General features: G+C 51.7%; 1 protein-coding gene across 1 annotated transcript in view; it reads left to right on the top strand.

Moving 5' to 3' along the window:
* The first annotated feature begins 406 nt into the window (after positions 1-406).
* Positions 407-5,070, top strand: part of LOC107714377 (ORM1-like protein 1) — a 9,335-nt gene continuing 4,671 nt past the window's right edge. The window contains exon 1 of the mRNA XM_016520200.1: positions 407-503. The gene's annotated coding sequence lies outside the window, so the exon portion shown is untranslated. The remainder of the gene's footprint in view (positions 504-5,070) is intronic.

The following is a 5,070-nucleotide window of genomic DNA, read 5'->3' on the forward strand; positions in this document are numbered from 1 at the left end:
ATGACTTAACTGGCGCCTAAATTACGTCATTGTTATTCTTTGCTTTGATTGGACGATTTTTTTCTTTGTTGTATGTTTACATATTTATATTGCTTATAAATCATTAAAAGAACATTTTAATGGTTATGGCTATCGCTAAGAAAGTATACAAATCCACAAAACTATGGTATAACTATGGTAGCATCTTTTCATGTTATTGGTTTTTTATAATTAGAAATGGTCACATAAAACTCCACACATTATTAAAAACTGACTAACAGTAGCCCAATTCTTATCCAATAATCAAAAAAATTTGATTTGATGCCTTCGCTAGTGGTGTTTTATTTTGCAAACGTCATGACTTTGGTGGGCGTGGTGCGCCAATCTCGCGATGTTTGCTCTCATAATCCCGTTAGCTGGAATAGCCTGTGTGCTAGTAGCGGAGTGTGAGCGGTGAGTCAGCCCGCAGTGCGCGCAGCGGAGGCCGGCAGCGCTCCAGCCTGCTTCACACGAACGCAAATAAGGTACCGTTACTTATCTCTTATGAATCCAAGTCATTTGGGCCGCTACTTTAATGGGCCAAATTCGGCCGACAATGGGTGGATTCCAGAGCTTTTATTGTTGTTTGAGGTGTTTAATGGAAGTAGAGTGAAACAAAAGCAACTGGTGTTTGTTATGAAAGCAGTAGATGCTAAATAAAGAGCACTGGTCATGCGCAAAACCTAAAGCAACTCAGTATAATAGCACAGACAGGAGAATAAGCATGTTAAAAGAGTGTTATTTAAGTGGTTAAATGAAAGAATACAGTAAGCAGTGCAGGAATAAGACAATGTTTTGGCAGGTAGCTGTGTTGCTAACTCTATCTGTGTCATGGACTTGTTTATCTCCTGCAGCTGCTACTAAAAAAACCAACATGAATTTTTATGTAATATTTAGGTAATTTTAAAGGGGTCATATGATGTTGCTAAAAAAGGGGTCATATGATGTTGCACATTATTTTGTGTATTTGGTGTAATGAAATGTGTTTATGCGGTTTAAGGTTAAAAAAACATTATTTTCCACATACTGTACATTAATGTTTCTCCTCTATGCCCCGCCTTTCTGAAACGCATCGATTTTTACTAAGCTCATTGGTCTGAAAAGCGAGGTGTGCTGTGATTGGCCAGCTATCCAGTGCATTGTGATTGGCCGAATACCTCAAGCGTGTGACAGAAATGTTACGCCCCTTACCATACTATGATGCCGTGTCCCGGCCGGAGCGATGAGACAAAACGTCTCCGGTTACTATCGTAACATGGGTTCCCTGAGAGCGGGAACGAGACATCACAGAGATATTTCTCCATAATGGGAACTCCTTCCCTTCCAACCTTTCCTGAAGTCCTATTGGCTCACGCCAGTCCAAATGACTGGCCAATTGTCGCGAAGTATGCAAATCGCATGCAAATACTGACGAGCTCGAGAGGCAGTATAAAATGCAGTGCACGCGACAATTACGTCAGAATCTGATACTGAACGCAGCTTAGCTGGTTGAGCAGCGAACACGGCGACCTCTGTGATGTCTCGTTCCCGCTCTCAGGGAACCGAGGTTACTATAGTAACCGGAGACGTTCCCTCTCGAGTTTTCACGAGACATCACGGAGACATTTCTCCATTATGGGAACAATATTCAATCCCGCCGTGAGAGAGGCTACGAGCAGCCTGTACAAGTCACACATACTCAGCAAAGATAGAACACACAATTCCCACAACCAATAGCAACGCTTGTTAGGCGGGCTCGCAGCTGATAGGTGGAGATAAGCCAATGAGCGTCCAAAGCCCAGGTATACGAAATGTGCATATCTGGTTAGTAATAACATAGGCTGCGCTGAGAACAGGGCAGAAGCAACAACAGTACTGTAAGGGGCTGCACAGAGATAACTGTTTAGCAGCATAACACATAACATGATAATGGTAGCACGAAGGGAATCAGACATTAATAACAGGAAGCTGCACTGAGTACAGGGCAGATAACAACAACAATAGCATAGAGGGCTGCGCAGAGTAACTACTGTGCGAGGCAGCAAACACACATGAATAGAAGTAGCATAAACGTTACTCAGCAAAGATAGAACACACAATTCCCACAACCAATAGCAACGCTTGTTAGGCGGGCTCGCAGCTGATAGGTGGAGATAAGCCCTGCAAAGCATATATCTTGAATAGACCTACCTCTCGACCACGCCCAGGAGGAGGCGATAGCTCTTGTTGTGTGGGCCCTAATGTGCAAAGGGCATTCAAAACCTTGGCTTGTATAAGCAGACGTGATAGCGTCCACAATCCAGTGGGCAAGTCTCTGTTTTGACACGGCCCGGCCCTTCGCACAACCACCATAGCACACGAAAAGCTGGTCAGATTGCCGAAAGCTGGCCGAACAGTCAATGTAAATCCTCAAAGCCCTAACGGGGCACACCGAAGTCTGAGTGTCCGTATCACGTGAGGTCGATGACTCAGAAGACAGGGCAGACAGCGAAACAGTCTGCGCTCTGAACTTAACTCCACCTCTAGGTTCCAGGGCGGGACTGAAGGCAGATGCAGGGGGAACCGATCGATTGCCCGCCCAGCGGGGAACGAAACGAGGCAATAGCGGCCACATAGACTTTCAGAGTTGATGGTAGAGATCCACTCACTATCCAGTACTGTAGAAAACACAGAATATCCGACACGGAGCAAGCAGCCAGGTCGATATGAACATCACGGCACCATTTCACAAACACTCCCCATTTTAGAGCATACAGACGTCTGTATGTGAGAGTGTGTCGAGCACACGGGAATGCAGGGCACTCAGCTCCTCTGATATCCCCATAGCAGCCACACATGAAGGCTCCATAACTCCGGGTTCGGGTGCCACACCGAGCCGCTCGCTTGAGACAGCACAACGCGCGACGTCACCAAGCCCAGGGGAACCCCCTGGCTGAAGAGATCTGGGTAGAGCCACGGCTTCAGAGCTTTGATGCAGCCGCGGGAGACCGCGATGCGCAAACAGCCCGAAGCCCACGCCGTCCAAGGGACTCGAGATTTCAGCCATAATTGCAGCGGGTGCATGTGTAGTAAGCCCAGATGACCACTGAAGCAGACGCCATGAGTCCCAGCAGCCTCTGAAATTCCTTCAAGTGAACATAGTTGCCCAGTCTGAAATGGCGCAGGGAAGACAAAATGGCTCGCATCTCCACCAAGTCGAAGCACACTCCCAGATATGTTATAGACTGACTCGGGGCGAGAATGCTCTTCTGCATGTTGACACATAGCCCTAGGGACTCCAAGTGACAAAGCAGCGTGTCTATATGGCTGACTAGCGTGTCCCAGGACTGAGCTAAAATCAGCCAATCGTCCAGGTAGTTGAGAATGCGCATTCCGCTCGCTCTGAGAGGGGAAAGTGCTGCATCCATGCACTTTGAAAAACTTTTAAGTCTTTTATGTCCACGGACGCAAACCAGTCCCCGGGGCGAATTTGCGCCAGGATCTGTTTCAGCGTTATCATCCTGAATGGACGCTTGCAAAGTGCTCTGTTGATGGGCGAGCGGCACCGCATTGACTGAGTGAGGAGGAAAGAGCTCTTTTTGTGAGAATGTATGCATTTTTATTGAATGAACATCCAACACACAAACATTCCAACACATGAACTTGTGGCGCTTGGGAGCCGGGCTGCTCGCGCACTCTCCTCCTCTCTTCAGACCGTCAGAACGACGGCTTAGCCGCCGGCGGCGGGCGAGAGTCACGTCGCGGGCTTCTCCGCTGGCCGTGGCGTTTCCTCCAGGGACCCCACGCCTTCCTCCGGACATCCGGCTCCTGGCGAGGAGCGGTAGCAGACACCGCCACGGTTGCTGACCTGGGGTTATCCCTCCGTTGGGAAGAGCCAGGTGCCGACGAGGATCTGGATCTCGCCGTCTGCTGCTGGAAAGCGCACCTCGGCATCACTTGACTCATGGCTTTGGCGCGCTTTTGAGCCTCCGCGAAGCGCTCAATAATGGACTCCACGGCGTCACCGAAGAGGCCGGAGGGAGTCACCGGAGCGTTCAGCAGCATCCTTGAGGTCAGCCAGGTTTAATCATAGGTGCCTCTGAAGGACGACCATAAAACCCATGGCCTTACCCACGGCCTGGGCCGCTTGCTTCGTCGCCATCAGCGCGAAGTCCGTCGCCGCGCTCAGATCCTTAATGGCCTCCGCCGTGAGGGCTCTGCCCTCCACCGCCTGAAGGAGCTTCACCTGAAAAACCTGCAGCACCGCCATGGTGTGCAGCGCAAAAGCCGCCTCGCCATCAAACGCATATGCTTTATTGGCGAGGTGAGCGGTGGTCCTGCACGGCTTCGAGGGGAGGCTGATGTCCGAGCCTAGGGTCTTGGCTGCTGCAGGACACAGGTGCGCAGCGACAGTCTCCTCGACGGGGGGAGAGCGCACGTATCCGTGGGCCTCCGCCCCATCCACGTGGGAAAAGATGGCCTGTGTGGCAGAGTGGACCATGTTTTCACCAGCTGCTCATGTACGTCGGGGAAGAAGGGGACCGACGCCCTCGAGTCAGCTTTCCGGGTGGACCTGAAATACCAGGAGTCAAGCTTACTCCTGGCAGGCTCCTCTGGAGGACTCCAGGTAAGCTCCAAATCCTGGACCGCTTTCACCAGAACCCTCATGAGCTCCTCCTGGAGGTCTGGGGTCCCCATGCTGTCCGGCTGATCGGACTCCAATCCCGCCCAATCCTTCCTCTCCGAGGCCGAGATTGACATCGTGTCATTCCCCTCCTCCTGGCCAAAGGACACAAACTCCGCAATGTTGGAAGGAGGGAGGAAGCAGTCCTCGGGGAAGGAGGCCGGGGAACGGGGCAACCGTTGGGGCTGGTGGAGCGGCAAGACGACGCTCCCGTCACGGGGAGGACCCACCAGTGGCACGCTGGCGGCAGTGGGCCTCACCCCGAATAGTCCGCGAGCCACATCGCGGCGGGTCCGGAGCACGCGGGCCGGAAGGTCCGCGCAATGCCCGCAGTTGGACTCGTCCAGCGCCGCCTCGGCGTGGGCCAGGCCCAGGCAGGCGACGCAGTGGTCATGTTGATCCGGCGGCTC

The sequence above is a fragment of the Sinocyclocheilus rhinocerous genome, unplaced genomic scaffold (assembly GCF_001515625.1).
Source record: "Sinocyclocheilus rhinocerous isolate Xijiao unplaced genomic scaffold, SAMN03320098_v1.1 scaffold449, whole genome shotgun sequence".
Lineage (NCBI taxonomy): Eukaryota > Metazoa > Chordata > Actinopteri > Cypriniformes > Cyprinidae > Sinocyclocheilus > Sinocyclocheilus rhinocerous.